Below are 17977 nucleotides of genomic sequence, written 5' to 3'. Positions count from 1 at the left end.
AAACAAGGGAGAGAATTAAACAACAGGGGTAGAGAGGGAATATGAGAGGGAAGGGGAGGGGGGATAGTAGGGGATAGGAAAGGTAGCAGAATACAACAGTCATTAATATGGTATTATGTAAAAATGTGGATGTGTAACTGATGTGATTCTGCAACTTGTATTTAGGGTAAAAAATGGGAGTTCATAACCCACTTGAATCAAATGTATGGAAGATGATATGTCATGAGCTTTGTAATGTTTTGAAAAACCAATTAAAAAAAAGTGGATCAAAGACCTAATTTGGAATAGAACAAAAATTCTGCAACTACTAGAAGAGAACATAGGGTTAACACTCCAACATGTTTGTGCAGCCACCAACGTCCTTAACAAAACCCCTTAAACTCAAAAAATAAAACCAAAAATCAATATGTGGAATGGCCTCAAATAAAAGCTTTTACATAGCAAAGGAAATGATTAAGAGCATGAATAGAAAGACTAAAGAATGGGAGAAAATCTTTGCCTGATTCTCCTCTGATAGGGGATTAATATCCAGAATATATAAAGAACTCATTATATTTAACACTAAAAACAAATAATATAATTAATAAATTGGCAAAAAAAAACTAGATGGACATTTCTCAAAAGAAGAAACACAAATGATCAACATGTAAAAAAGTTATTTAAAAACTCTAGTGATCAGAAAAAGGCAAATCAAAAGTACAAGAAGATTTAATCTTACTCCTGTCAGACTGGCAATTATGAAGAATCCAAATAATAATAAATTCTGGTGAGGATGTGGGGGAAAAGGTACACTCATACATTGTTGGTGGGGATGCAAATTAGTACAACCACTTTGGAAAGCAGTATGAGGTTTCCTCAAAAGACCAAGAATGAAACCACCATATGACCCAGCTATCCCACTCCTTGGTATTTATCCAAAAGAACTAAAATCATCATACTATACCGATATAGTCACACCAATTTTTTAACAGTGCAATTCGCAATAGCCACGTTTTAGAAGCAGTACAGGTCAACAATAGAATGAATTTTTAAAATGTGATATATATACATACATACATACATACATACAATGAAGTTTCACTCAGCCATAAAAAAAGAATGAAATTATGGCATTTTCTAGTAAATGGACGTAACCGGACAACACCACACTAAAGGACATAAGCCAGACTCAGAAAATCAAATGTTGGATGTTTTTTCATATGCAGAAGCTAGAGAAAAATAAGGGGAAAGATAAGGGGTCATAAAGATTTAGGGAAAATCAGTGGAGTACAAGAAGATGATGAGAGAGAGAGGGAGGAAGGATAGGAAAGGGGAGGAAATACCAAATGAATTTAACAAAATTGCACTATGTACATGTATAAATATACCATAGTGAATTTCACCTTTATATATATATCTGTAAAGTACAAATTAATAATAAACAAATAAATGAGTGAAAGGAAGACCAATAGAGGAAGGAGTATGGGGGTAGAGGGGAAGGAAAAGGAGAAGGGACACTGGGGACTGAAGTGGAATAAATTACATTTCTTGCTGGTATAACTTTGTCAAAATGAACCCAACTATTATGTACAACTATAATAAACTAATAAAACAAAAAACTTAAATTACTTTGAGAATTATTAAAAATAGGAAAGATAGATTATTTATAGAAAGTGAGTGCTTTGTCCTTAGCTATCTATCAACTTTTACTACCACTTTTTTTATCAGCTTTTCCACTCCCACTACCAACACATTGGAAGTCAGAAATACTGAAGCCATTGCCATGAGCAACCTCGGGTGTCAGAGACAGAGGGGGAGAAAGAAGTAAATAGCAATGTACCCTCTAAGGCTGAATGAGGTTTGTATCAAGTGAATCTCTTGCAAAATTTTATATTTTGTAGACCTGAGTGTGTTTTATGACCTTTGTGCCTCTTCTACCTAGTTTTCTTTCTAGTTAATAAATGTTATTATTATTGCTAATATTTGAGGATATCCTCACTTAAAAGGATAGAAAAGCATACCTTGAGAAAATTTGTTTTAATTATTTATTTTTAAAAAATGGTAAGTTTTTATGCTTTCATTTTTAAAAACAATATTTTGGTCAGGTGCAGTGATACATGCCTGTAATCCCAGAAACTCAAGAAGCTCACACAGGAGGATCAGAAATTCAAAGTCAGCCTCAGCAACTTATCAAGATCCTGTCTCAAAATAAAAAATAAAATGGTTTAGGGATGTGGCTCAGTGGCTAACTGAACCTGGGTCCAATTCCCAGTACCAAAATAAATAAATAATAAAAAATAAATTAAAAGGACTGGGGGTAGTTCACTTATAAAGCACTTCTATCCACAGGGTCATAGATATTTCCATAGAAAAGAATGAGGACATGAAATTTTGAATCCATTCCATTTTTTAAGTTAGAAAATTGTTTATTCCTCTGTGCTCAGCTTCCTCATCTAGAAAAATGTTTTTTTCTTCTGTACAAGTCAATCTCATAGGATGATTATAAGTATTAATTTAGTTAATACATGGGAAAGATTTGGAAAAATATTTAACAATTAATGAAAGCTGTATAGACTTCATTCTGTGGATAAAGTATTCCCTAACCCTGAGCCAGAAATCTTTGGTATTATGTGGGTGTCCTGTACAAAAGTCTATGTCTTAGATAAATAGAGTTTTGGGTTTTTTTTGTTGGGTTGTTTTTGTTTTTGTTTTGTTTTTGTGTGTGTATGTGTTTGTGTGTGGTTTGCTGTGGATTGAACCCAGGGTCTTGTGCATGCAAAACAAACACTTTACCCAGACCTAACTGAGTTATATCCCCAGCCCCAACTAAGCTATATCCCCAGCCCAATAATTAGCAATAAATATATTTAATACCAAGAAGATTGCATAATAACAACAGAGTAGGAATTACCTGATTACATCAGACCTATCTTTACTAGTTAAGGGATTTCTTAGCTTTGTGGCATCATCAGCCAGGATTTGGTCATTGCACATTAGGCATGTTTTTTCATGGCATTTCAACATTGGTATACATGGCCCAATTTGTTTCTCAGAGCCTCATTAATATTAATCTTTCTGGAAGGATTGTGAAGCTTGCAGACTAATACACACTCACATACACATATATGCATGCACTATAACTAGAATTTTGAGTAACATGTTGTAATGACACCCCAAATCCCCTTTCCATCACATAAGGTAAAATACTGATTGTACACTTACCATTAGAACCTTATACTCATTCCTCCCAACCCTTAGACTCTATTGAAATCTTTTGTGAATTCCATTATTCTGTGCATTCTTGAAAGTTAGGATTTTCAAGGCTATTTTTCAACATTTTCTAGTGACTAGCATAGGTATAGTCAATGTAAAAGAAACATTCATCAAGGTAATTAATATTGAGTTTGTTGTTGAATCAAATGCTGCCTTTAGGCACAGTTCCCTATTTTATGCTCTGTGCCAGCCTGGACAGTACTTATGTTTTATCTTTTCCCTTACAAGAGGTATTTCCCAACATTACTTACATTGCAAAGTATTCTTACATACTTGATCCAAATTTCTTATACTGAGTAAGTTTAAAACAAAATACAGGTAAAGGAAACTATGTTTCCTTGATATATAAGTTTAAAGAAAACATATTTTTCTAACATTTCTTTTATTCTCCTTTCAAGCTACTTTATTCCTGCTCTAGTAATGTCACTCTTACTGCTTCAGAGTTTGTAATTATAAGCAAGAGTTTTCCAGAACACCCTGAAGTGACAAACTACCTTCTCACTAAATAAACAAGTTTGGGTTTCTATTGAAGGGATTTCAATTACTTACAGATATGGAATACCTTTATTGTATAAATATATTTTACATTATTTTTTATATAGTAAAAAATATAAATGCTGGTTTTTTTAACTCATTTCAACTTTATGTGTGTCTATTTCTACTTAAAGTTGCTATTAATATAACATTTTTGAATGATAATAATAATACCAGGACTTATTCTTTTTTTACTACTGACTAAAGCTGTGAAGGAATGTGGGAGGAGGTATGAGGGAAGACATCAAGAGGTACAGGAGGGGTTTATGAGAGCATCAAAAAAAGAACATTTCTATATAAAGTCTCTAAAGACCAGAGATAAGACTAAAAGAAGCTCTAGTAGCAGATGATCTCTAATCAAGAATTAAGGGTGGAATACTCTGCTTTTAATGTAAGAATACTTATGAAAATTCAACAGATTGTAATCATTTGCCAGTATTAAATAAGATTGATAAAACTGTGAACATTTATACAATTTTGATATTTAATAAGGTGCATGTGATTTTCAGAACCTTCAACTATTCCAAGGATTTATTTGTGTAGCAGATGAAGTATATCTTCAAACATTTAACTCAACATTTCAGTTTTCATATCTGATATTTTTTCCTTGCTTATGTTATTCAACTCCAATTTTCTTTTACCCATTACATAAAAATGACTTCTTACTACTTATTCAAATATCTGACACATTGCTTTAGTCATTCAAAATAAAAATTAAAAGTGACATTTAATATTTGTGAAATAAGTTGGGGGCAACAAAACATGGTCAGGACTTTCCTATTCCTTCCAAATCCTACCATCAAAAAATATTTAAAATGACCTTCCAAATAGTTTAGATGAGATATGGGCAATATATTGGATACCCAATGTGAAAAGAAATTCTTACTAAAGGATACATTAAGTTTGAAGAATCAAAGAGATCCTTCAGAAGATCAAAGCGTTCTTTAGAGACCACGATAAGAGACTTTTGTTCCATTTGATTTGTGATGTGTGTGTGTGTGTGTGTGTTATTTGTAATAATTGTTTTTGTTTTTGTTGCACTGGGTTGAAATTTTCCTTAGCAATGCAATGACTTTGAAAAGCTACTTTTTCAAGTGTTTCTATATTTACTCAATTCTCTCTTCTCCATCAAAACCCTCGCAGAGGTCATTAGAGAAATTCTATAGATCATATCTCCACAAAACATACTTACAGATCGAGTTACACTCTTTCTTTCCACTTTCTGAATGTCAAGAGCTGTCCAGTGTCTAGGTTAACTCATTAGAGAACAGGCTAATTATTTAATTCAACATGTGGGCCACTCTAGCTCAGCTTCATAACCACAGTAAAATGCACTTCTGGCACTGCTTAGGCACTCTAGGTCCTGGGCCATGCCATCCAGGGGGTTGGTTCCTTTGAGAACATCTGTCAGCATGAATAAAGCAAAGATTCCTCAGGAGAACAGATTGAGTAGTTGGAATACTTATTGAATTTTGTTTTTACTGTTTATCAAAATCATTAAGGTGGTTTTCTGTAAAGAAATGGGAATAATTTATATTTATTAATTTCAGTAATGATGGGCAGGTTCAATTCTCTATATTCAAACCAAAGGGAAAAGAGATTATCAAACCACATTTGATGATCATTTCATACACTCTAACACTCATAGCTGTAAGAGGTCATAACTTCATTTCATTAACTAGCCATCTATAATTTACACAAGAGAGGAAGAGGAAATGATGATAAAATTATCATATTAAAACATGATTAATTTATTATTTATGACATAAAGTATTTGTGTTTGTCAGAGAGGCCTAAGTTTAAAATACAAATGTGCCATGCAACGGATTTGTTACCTTGAGTTACTCAATTTCATTAAGTTTCAGTTTCTCTGTTGAAAAATGCAGTTGAAATTTCAAGTGTATTTTTGATAACTAAATAAATTATATAAACAAATATGCTCCATAAATCATGTGACACTTAGAATAGATGTTTTAATTATTCTATTATTCTTTTAACTAGAATTAATTCTCAACTCTGGGAGGGGTATTCAGAGTACTTTTGGTCAGCTAAATGCATTATTTATTTCAGTGACTAAAAACTTACATTTTATCTCAATTAAAACATAAGTATGAAATTGTTGTCTTTATTCCTAGATAAAGTATTGGAGTTCAAAGATTTTTGTGTAACTTCCATAAATTCATACAACTAGCAAATGTCAACTATGATCTCAGACTCCCCAAAACTAAAGTATATTTTCCTAAGCACAGAATTACAAGTCTGTATTTAATTAAAAATACAGAGATGCAGATATCAATTTCTGCTTTTATCAGTAAAAATGAACAAACTAATATAATAAAGAGCATACTAACCATTTTATGTGCTTTTTAATATATCATTTCAAAATGGAACCCAAATACATTCTTTTTAATATGATTAAATGTTGATTTTTAAGTATTGCATCAATGCTGAAATTTGAGTGTTCCCGTGCCGTCTGTATGTCCAACTTACCTCTGATTTTCATGTCATTTCAGTACTACTCAGAATGGCTGTTGAACAGTAAAAATATTACCCAATACTATTGTTGTGATCCAGGGAAACCAGAAGTCCTAAGAAAGTTTCCCTCTTTCTTCCATTGAACTCGTTTGATTTTTGTCATCAATGTTTTTATCTTTGTTTCTCCATTTCGTCCAGAGTGGATCTATTTTTTTTGACTGTGGAAACTGAGAAGCAAAAATATAAAATAAAGAAAATATCAGAAGGTGTTTTAAAGTTGTTTAGCATGACTTCTACATAAATTTTGTGTAGCATGAACTACTTAATGTTTTATCCATGCTCTCTCCACTGGCTCAAGGGACCCATTCAGTGAAAATCACAAAAAGAATGTACCATACTCAAAGGAATATAAAACATCATACACTTTGGTACTGAAATTCAAAAAGGAAGCTTGGGGAACAGTGTCCAGTGAGACAAAGAAGAAAAATGATAATAGTCAAATGATAACAAACCAAGTCTGAAATTTTTTTCCCTTGATGATATTTTCTGGGATGGAAATAGCAACAAAACACAGAATCTTAATTCCTGCTGCAGATCTCTACGCAGTGCCCCATGACATTTTTCAAACTGAGCAACTGGTGTATTTCATTAACTGCATTCATTATATTCATTATTTTTATTCAGTATTTCTTTAATAATTTTTACTACCATTATAGTGCTCACACTTTATACATTTTTTTTGCTTACCCCATTGCTCAACATCAGTGAAGAGTTTCTTCTTTTTATTGATTAATGTTGTAATTTATATAAGTATAATACTTTTTTAAAACTATTTTTTAGTTGTAGATGAACACCATACTTTTATTTATTTATCTTTATGTGTGCAGAGAATTGAACCCAGAGCCTCATACATACTAAGTCAGTGTTCTACACCTGAGCCACAACCACAGCCCAAGTATATATTTTGAGTTAGTATATACCCTGAAAAAATAAATAAAATGATAGGGAAAAAAGTTGAAAAACAGTGCAGGTTTTTAGCAAAAGCTATGCAAAATATAAAAATAGGGCAAGGAGTGTTTTGTTCTTGTTGTTTTAAATAAGGTTATTATATTGATTATTATTGCTCAATGATCTTAAGTAACTAAACTCTTCAAAGCATTAATTTACACATTTATAAAAGGGACATAACCTCTTCTAATTTGCCATATGGCTGTGATGATTAAGTTAGATATGGGACAGAACATACCTAGTCCAAAAAAAGATATGCAATATGTGCTTTGTATAAGAGCAATTATTTTTTAAGAGATTTCATTCTTATCTAAAAAGAAAAAAATAAATATATATATAAATTTCTGCCAGACTTGCAGGTGGCATAAGAGCAACGAAGTCAACCAAAATATTTATTTTTATATGAATGTTTGAAGGAGAACATATAAAACTGCAAAGAACACATACTTTCAGCATAACTAAGAAACAGATAATATTTTAAACTTCCAGTTACTTTTAAGTGGAAAAAACAAATGCCCAAGTCCATCAGAGAATGGGAAGAATTGGACAGATACGGAAAACAGCACACAAAATAGTTTGTTCTATTTGAATATTTATATTCATTATTTTTATTCAGTCTTTAAAATAAATAGAACAATAAAATAAAAAAAAAATAAAAAATAAAATAAATAGAACAAAATAGTTTGTTCTATTTGAACTATTTCATAGTTAATGTAATTTTAAAAAGGAAACTATACTAGTGACAGAGAACATAAACTTAAGATTATTAAAACACTAACAGAATGTAAAATATTTTCATTATAAGAATAACTAGCAAAGTGATTTAAATTCTCCAGTCACTGGTTTTCTAGTCAGATTATAAAGTGACAATTACGTGGGAACTACAGATAGGTTTAAAAGGTGAAACAACATAATCACTTGCAGATTAATTAAAACAGAACCCTGCACCTAATAGACGAAAAAGTAGACCAAACTCGTCACCATGTTGGCCCAGGCCCTGACTTCCTTAACAAGACCCCTAAAGCTCAAGAAATAAGATCAAAAATCAATAAATGAGATGAATTCAAATTAAAAAGCTTTTTCTCAGCAACAGAAATAATAATGTGAAGAAAGAGCTTACAGATTGGGAGAAAATCTTTACCACATGCACCTCCAATAAAGCATTAATCTCTAGGATATATAAAGAACTCAAAAAACATAATACCAAAAATACAAATAACCCAATCAATAAATGGGCTAAGAAATTAAACAGACACTTCACAGAAGAAGAAAGTACAATAAATCGGCAACTATATGAAAAAGTGTTCAACATTTCCAGCAACTAGAGAAATGCAAATCAAAACTACACTAAGATTTCGTCTCACTCCAGTCAGAATGGCAATCATCAAGAATACCGGCAACAATAAATGTTGGCAAGGATGTCGGGAGAAAGGTACATTCATACATTGCTGGTGGGACCGCAAATTGGTAAAACCACTATGGAAAGCAGTATGAAGATTCCTCCACCATTTGACCTAGCTATCTCACTCTTTGGTTTATACCCAAAGAACTTAAAATCAGCATACTTCGGTGATGCAGCCACATCAATGCTTATAGCAGCTCAATTCACAATAGTTAAACTATGGAATCAAACATCCTTCAATATATGAATGGATAAAGAAAATGTGGTATATAGACACAATGGAATAATACTCAACTTTAAAAAATAATGAAATTATGGAATGTGCTGGTAAATGGAAAGAGTTGGAGAATATTATGCTGAATGAAATAAGCCAATCCCCCCAAAAAAAACAAAGACCAAATGTTATCTATAATATGCAGATGCTAAATCATAATAAGGGGGCACTACAGAAGAATAGAGTTACCTTAGATTAGATGGAGGGAAGTCAAGGAAGAGGAGGAGAGGGAATGTGAGGATAGGAAGGATAGTATAACAAAGCATACATTATTGCTGTGTGTGTGTGTGTCTCCATGACCAATTTGATTCCACAACATGATACATCAAAGTGCATAAATGCAGTCTACTGTCATGTATAAGTAATTAAAACAAACTTTAAACAAATTACAGGAAGCTAAAGCCAAGGAACTTAGCACTGCAGGTAGCTTTGGTTTGGATATAGAAGGATAGAGGAGAAGTAAACATTGATTTCTCTGGTTGAAAATTCACCATAGCACTCATTCAGGTCAATACATACTTTCATTTGCTTCTATAAAATACTACCTTATGAACCAAGTGTTTGAAGCTTTGTTGCTGGTTCCTCAAAGTATAAATAAAAGGTTCAACATGGGAGGAACAGTAGTGTTGAGGAGAGCTACTCCTTTGGTCAGTGACGCTCTCTCTTTTTCTGAAGTCTTGACATACATGAATATGCAGCTTCCATAAAAGATGGAAATGACAATAATATGAGAAGAAAAAGATGGAGAAAGAGAAGTGATGAGTGACATTGTAAGAACAGAAATCTAACCAGAGGATAAGTATGAGTGGTGGGAAAATGGTCAGAAATCCTGCCAAGAACCAAAGACAAGAAGGGAGCAGACTTTCTTATTCATGATGGTGGTGTAATGCAGTGGCTTGCAGATGGCAAAATAGTTATCATAGGACATAAGAGCTGGAAGGCAAAATTCAGACACACCCATGGAGATGAAGAAAAATAGTTGACCTAAATTGTTATAGTAAATGCTCTTGACTTTGGTAATTATTGATTCCGAAAACTCCAGGGGTGGGAAATATTGGTTAATGTAATGCTATTTATTTATTTATTTATTGAAAAAATAAATGACAGTGGAATGAATACAATTCTTACTAAACATGTACAGCACAATTTTTTCATATCTCTGGTTGTATATAAAGTATGTTGACACCAATTCGTATCTTCATACATGTACTTTGGATAATGATGTCTATCACATTCCACCATCCTTGCTAATCCCCTGCCCCCTCCCTTTCCCTCTCATCCCTCTTCCCTACCTAGAATTCATCTATTTCTCCAATGCTCCCCCTCTCTACCCCACTATGAGTCACCATCCTTATATCAGAGAAAACATTCGGCATTTGTTTTTTGGGGATTGGCTGACTTCACTTAGCATTATCTTCTCCAACACCATCCATTTACCTGCAAATGTCATAATTTTATTCTCTTTTATTGATGAGTAAAATTCCATTGTGTATGTATGCCATTTTTTAATCCATTCATCCACTGAAGGGCATCTAGGTTGGCTCCACAGTTTAGCTATTATGAATTGTGCTGCTATAAACATTGATGTGGCTTTGTCCCTGTAGTACGCTGTTTTTAAGTCCTTTGGGTATAGACCGAGGAGAGGGATAGCTGGGTCAAATGGTGATTCCATTCCCAGATTTCCAAGGAATCTCTATACTGCTTTCCATATTGGCTGCACCAATTTGCAGTCCCAACAGCAATGTATGAGTCATCTGGAAAAATAAGAGACCCAGAATAGCTAAAGCAATCCTTAGCAGGAAGAGTGAAGCAGGTGGAATCACTATGCCAGACCTTAAACTATACTCAGAGCAATAGTAGCAAAAATAGCATGGTATTGGCACCAAAACATACTGGTAGACCAATGTTACAGAATAGAGGACACAGAGACTAACCCACATAACTACAACCTACATCCTGGGAGCAAAATTTTACCCCTAACACATCAGATAGAGCACTAATCTATAGTGTATATAAAGAACTCAAGAAGCTAAGCATCAAAAAAAAAAAAAACAAATAACCCAATCAACAAATGGGCCAAGGACCTGAACAGACACTTCTCAGAAGAGGATATACAATCAATCAGCAAATATATGAAAAAATGTTCATCATCTCTAGTACTTATATTAGAAAAAAAAATAAAAACAGAAACTTTCCCATAACTCAGGGCCCTAGAAAAGCCAGAGGAAACTAATTCTAAAATCAGTGAAGACAGGAAATAATTTTCAGATCTGTAATTAATATAATTCATAATAAAAAATACAAAATATAGATGCAGAAATGTTAGATATTTGAAAAGGTAAATATGATTGACAAAGCCTTAGCTAAACTAACCAAAAGAAAGACAGAAAATATCCAAATCAATGAAATTAGGTATGAAAAAAGAGCTATCACCAAAGATACTTCAGAAATCCAGAAGATCTTTAGAAATACTTAAAGATCTATATTCCAAAAAACTAGAAAATCTAGAAGATATGGGAATTTCTAGGTATATGATGTACCCAAATTGAAATATGAGGATATTGAAAATCTAAACAAACAAATATCAAGGAATGACATTGAAGAAGCAATTAAAACCCTTCCAACAACAATAACAACAAAGCTCTTCACCAGATAGATTCTCAGCTGAGTTCTTCCAGACCTCTAAAGCAGAACTAATCACAATGCTTTTCAAATATTTTCATGAAATAGAATTGAAGGGAGCACTTCCAAATTTATTCTGTGATACCATTATCACCCTGATACCAAACCCAGACAAAAACACAACAAGGAATGAAAACCACAGACCAAATCTCTGCTGAAAATCAATGTAAAAAAATCTTAATAAAATATTAGCACAGTGAACTTAAAAACACATTAAGAATATAGTAGACAATGATCAAGAGGGTTTCATCCCAGGGATGCAAGGTTGGCTCATCATATGCAAATCAATAAATATGATTCACCACATAAATAGAATTAAGAACAAGAATCCCAGAAACATTTTAATAGAAACAGAAAAAGCTTTGTCAAAATTCAGTAGTGATTCATGTTGAAAATAATGGAGAAACTAAGGATAGAAGAAACTTACCTCAACATTATAAAGGCTGTATATGGCCAACCCAAAGCAAATATTATACCAAACAGAGGAAAACAAAGCATTTCTTCTAAAGTCAGAAACAAGAGAAGGATTTTCACACTCAACACTGCTATTCAATATAGTTGTTGAAACTCTAGTCAAGACAATCAGGTAAGAGAAAGAAACTAAGGGGACATAAATAGTAAAAATGAAGCCAAATTATTTATTTATTAATGGCATGATCTTATATGTAGAATACTCTAAAAATCCAATAGATTTCTAGAACTGATACATAGAGTCATCAAGGTACCAGGATACATGATTAGCATACAAACATCAATAGCTTTATTATACTCCAAAAATGAATCTGATAAGAAAAAAAGAAATAGATCAGGAAAACTATCCCACTCACAATAAACACACACAAAAAAAACCTGGGAATAAATCAAATCAGGGAGGTTAAAGACCTACCTTTACAATGAAAACTACAGAACATTAAAGAAAGAAATTGAGGAAGACCTCAGAAGATGGAAACACCTCCCATATTTTTGGATAAGCAGAATTAATATTTTCAAAATGACCATAATACCAAAATCACTGTACATATTTAATGCAATCTCTATTAAAATAACACTGAAATTCTTCACAGACCTAGAAAAAAATATCTTAAAATTCATTTGGAAAAAATAAAAGATCCGGAATAACCAAAGCAATGCTAACGAAGAACTAGGATGCTGGATTTATCATAATACCTGATCTCAAATTATACTACAGATTTATAAAAGCAACAACAGTGTGGTATTGTCAGCAAAACATAAAGACCAATGGAAAAAAATAGAAGGCACAGAGATAAACTCATACAGATATAGTTATCTGATACTTGGCAAAGTTGCCAAAACATAGGTTGGAGAAAAGCTAGCCTTTTAAAGAACTGGTGCCAAGAACAGTGAATATAAATATATAATCTGAAAATAGGGATAATTCAAATCCTTCCTTTTCAATCTGTATTTATTTTATTTCTTTCATACCTCTAATTCTTCTTTAAAATATTAAATACAAAAATATAAACCCAATAGGGACATAATAATAAAGAAAATACAGGCCTGAAACTGAGAAAACAACAAAACAAAACCAAACCAGACATATAGAACAATGGAACAGAAGATAAGACAGTGAGATAAAACCACAAAGCTATGGTCATTTGACTCATGACAAAAGTGCCAAAACATACATTAGGGAAAAGACAGACTCATTAATAAATGGTGCTGGTAAAACTGGATGTCTACTTGCAGAAGAAATGAAACTAGTTCCTCATTACTCACCTGCACACATACACAGACAAAAAAAAAGAAAGAAAAAGAAAAAAACAGGTCCAAGTGGATCAAAGACCTAGGTGTATGACCCAATAATTTGCAAATGCTATTTTAAAAAAACATAGGGGAAGACTCCAACATGTAGGCATAGGCACAGACTTCCTGAATAGGACCCCTATAGCTCAGAAAATACCAAAGATTGATAAATGCAGTCACATCAAACTACTACTCCCACAGATATAATCATAGAGCCTGGATGCTATAATATTATGAAGGTCCTTAAATATCCATGGTTTTTCCACTATCCTCATTTTAAGACGAATAAAATATGCCAAAATTAAGAAAAAGATCTTCCTTTAGATATTTGCTTTAAGTTTGCCTTACTTGAATCAGCCTTGTTGGAAATACATCCCTTGTAGCAGAAGAAATGAATTGTTTGCCAGCTTATCTCCCCACTTCAAAAAAGAACCAAGTGATTTGCAATTTTTTGGTTAATCAAATAAATACTAATGGAAATGAAAGATTCATAATGAGACAATAAAATGCATTTATTTAGTAAATCCATTTATTTATTTTGGAAAACGGCCTAAGAGAATTTTACTTTTCATACTTTAAATTTCATTTGATGCTGTAATCTTTTTGTATTACATTATTTGTTTATTCTAATTTGTTATACATGATGGCAGAATACAATTCATTTGATATTACACATATAGAGCACAATATTTTAAGTCACTAGTGTACACAAAGTATTTTCACACTATTCATGTCTTCATACATGTACTTAGAGTAATGATGTGTAACTCATTCCACCATCATTCTTACCTCCTTGCCCCCTCCCTTTCCCTTGCTCCCCTTTACCCTATCAAAAGTTCCTCCATTCCTCCCATGCTCTGCCCCCATTGCATAACCATTATGAGTTAGCATCCTCATATCAAAGAAAATATTTGGCCTTTGGTTTTGGGGGATTGGCTTACTTTAATTACCATTATATTCTCCAACTCCATCTACTTACCTGCAAATGCCATGATTTTATTCTCTTTTTATGCTGAGTCATGTTCCATTATGTATATATACCAAAGTTTCCCTATCCATTTATCTACTGAAGGGCATCTGGGTTGGTTCCACAATTTAGATATTGTGAATTGTGTTGCTATAAACATTTATATGTCTGTGTCCCTGTAGAATGCTCTTTTTAAGTCCTTTGGGTATAAACCAAGGAGTGAGATAGCTGGATCAAATGGTGGTTCCATTCTAAGTTTTCCAAGGAATCTCCATACTGTTTTCCAGATTGGCCAGACCAATTGGCTGTCCCACCAGCAATGTATGAGTGTGCCTTTTCCACACATCTTCACCAACACTTATTGTTGTTTGTATTCTTGATAGCTGCCATTCTAACTAGAGTACCTAGAAGACCCAAAACATTCCACCAAAAATCTCCTAGAACTAATAAATGAATTCAGCAAGGTAGCTGGATATAAAATCAACACCCCAAAATCAAAGGCACTTCTGTACATCAGTGACAAATCCTCTGAAAGAGAAACTAGGTGTCATGTGTAAGTAATTAGAACAAATTTTAAAAAAGAAACTAGGAAAATCATCCCATTTACAATAGCCTCAAAAAATATATAATACTTGAGAATAAACTAAATGAAAAGGGGAAATATCTATACAATGAAAACTACAGAATGCTAAAGAACAAAATTAAAGAAGACCTTAGAAGATCTACCTTGTTCTTGGATAGGCAGAATTAATATTGTCAAAATAACCATACTACCAAAAGCACTATACAGATTCAATGCAATCCCAATCAAAATCCCAATGAAATTCCTCATAGAAATAGAAATATCCATCAAGAAATTCATCTGGAAAAATAAGAGACCCAGAATAGCCAAAGCAATCCTTAGACAGAACAGTGAAGTAGGTGGCATCACTATACCAGACCTTACACTATACTACAGAGCAATAGGAACAAAAACAGCATGGTATTGCCAGAAAAACAGACTGGTAGACCAATGGTACAGAATAGAGGACACAGAGACTAACCCACATAACTACAGTTCTCTTATATTAGACAAAGGAGCCAAAAACATACATTGGAGAAAAGATAGCCTCTTCAACAAATGATGCTGGGGAAAATGGAAATCCATATGCAATAAAGTGAGATTAAACCCCTCTCTCTCACCATGCACAAAACTCAACTCAAAGCGGATCAAAGACCTAGGGATTCAAGTAGAGACACTGTGCCTTATAGAAGAAAAAGTAGGGCTAAATCTTTATCATGTCAGAGTATGTCCTAACATCCTTAATAAGACCCCTATAGCACAAGAATGAAATAAAGAATCAATAAATGGGATGGATTCAAACTAAAAAGCTTCTGCTCAGCAAAAGAAACAATCAGTGAGGTGAATAGAGAGCCTAAAGAATGGGAGCAAATTTTTACCACATGCATGTCAGATAGAGCACTAATCTCTAGGATACATAAATAACACAAAAATCTTAACACCAAAGAAACAAATAACCCAGTAAATAAATGGGCCCAAGAACTGTACAGACACATCTCAGAAGAAGATGTATAATCAATCAATATATGAAAAAATTTCAACATCTCCAGCAATTAGAGAAATGCAAATCAAAACTACTCTAAGATTTTACTCCAGTCAGAATGGCAGATATTAAGAATACAAACAATAATAAGTGTTGGCAAGGATGTGGGGGGCGGGGGAGGTACACTCATACACTGCTGATGGAACTGCAAATTGGTGCAGCTAATATGAAAGGCAGTATGGAGAATCCTTGGAAAGCTGGGAATGGAACCACCATTTGACCCAGCTCTTCCACTCCTCAGTCTATACCCAAAGGACTTAAAAACAGCATGCTACAGGGACATAGCCCCATCAATGTTTACAGCACCACAATTCACAATAGCTAAACTGTGGAACCAACATAGATGCCCTTCAGTAGATGAATGGATAAAGAAAATGTGGTATATATACACAATGTAATGTTATTCAGCATTAAAAGAGAATAAAATCATGGCATTTGCAGGTAAATGGATGAAGTTGGAGAATATAATGCTATGTAAAGTTAGCCAATCCCAAGAAAACAAATGCCAAATGTTTACTCTGATTTAAGTGTGCTGATTCATATGTGGTGGGATGGGGAGAGGCATGGAAGGATTAGATGAACTTTAGATAGGGCAAAGGGGAAAAGGGGAGAGAAGGGGAGGGAGGGGGCATAGGGTTAGGGAAAAAAAAACAGCAGAATGAGATGCATCATTACCCTAAGTACATGTATAAAGACATGAATGGTGTGACTCTACTTTGTATACAGAGATATGAAAAATTGTGCTCTATATGTGTATATGTGTATATGAATTGAAATGCATTCTGCTGTCATATATAACAAATTAAGATTTAAAAATGAAAATAAAACTGTATTTCTTCATAAGTCATATTACCAACTTCTTGTTTTTAAAAACAGTACTTTATTATATTGCTTGCAGACCACTTGAAACACCAAAATCAATAAAAAACACAAAATGGGAATATTTGGCACTGAGTATACCATGAAAAGGACACTTGTTTAAGTGATGAGATACAAAGCAAGAATTAGAACATCATCTTGTTTAATCTCCCCTTGGAATGTGCATGATGCATAGCTCAAATGTACTTTTTTTTCCTGCTCTGAGCAGTTCCCTAAATGACTGAAATTGACCCACGTGTTAATTTGAGGATTTTAAATATACTTTAGTCAATTGGCAAATTTTCAAGTACAAGGTCAATCAACAATGTAGACTGATTTTATGTGAAATAAATACTTACAACATCAGTCCTCACATCTGGAGTTCAGCCTAGCATTCCTGATTTATTTAGTTATAATTTCTTTCCTTGGTAAGGAAGACCCTTACTATGGATATGAAAATATATTCACTTTGTCTAAATCTCATGAACATTGAGAAATTCAGAACTGTTAATGTATATGCTTGTGAGAAGTAAGTTTTCCACCCATAATAAAGAGCAGCTAATGATTTTTCCTTCAGTCTCAGTTACCTCATCTCTCAAAGTCTCTCATGTAGCCCCTTTGTGTATAACCCACATAACCTCTCAATTCTGACAGCAACTGATTTGTATTCTATCTATAGTTTTAGCATACTTGAATGTCATACAAGAGGAATCATATAAAACACAGACTTTTGGTTTGCATTCATTCACTTAGTATAACTGTGTTTTATTAATGTCAATTATGAATCCATAATTGGCTTGTCCTGGTCCAAGTACTATTCCATGATAGAGATGTACCACTCTTGTGTTTCCATTCACCACTTTATAGCAACCATGACTAAATATATTATGTGCATTAACAGAGATGTGTTTGTGTAAATACAAGGTTTAATTTAACTAGGAGAGGGATTGCTCTTTTTTGTTATTAAGTGTATATTTAACACTATAAGAAAATATCAGGCTGTACTATTTTATACTCTGTCAACCATGTGTGAGAATCTCTTGCTCTTGCTTCATCTTTTTTCAGGTTTTAGTAAGGATTTTTCTGCTTGTTTGCTTGTTTGTACATATTTTTTTTAATTTTAGTCATTCTAATGGATAATGTGGTAGGAGTTCATT

The sequence above is a fragment of the Marmota monax genome, unplaced genomic scaffold, assembly GCF_021218885.2.
Source record: "Marmota monax isolate L192 unplaced genomic scaffold, Marmota_monax_Labrador192_F-V1.1 WCK01_AAM20220418_F8-fsc00151, whole genome shotgun sequence".
Lineage (NCBI taxonomy): Eukaryota > Metazoa > Chordata > Mammalia > Rodentia > Sciuridae > Marmota > Marmota monax.
Note: the sequence above shows the minus strand (reverse complement) of the source record.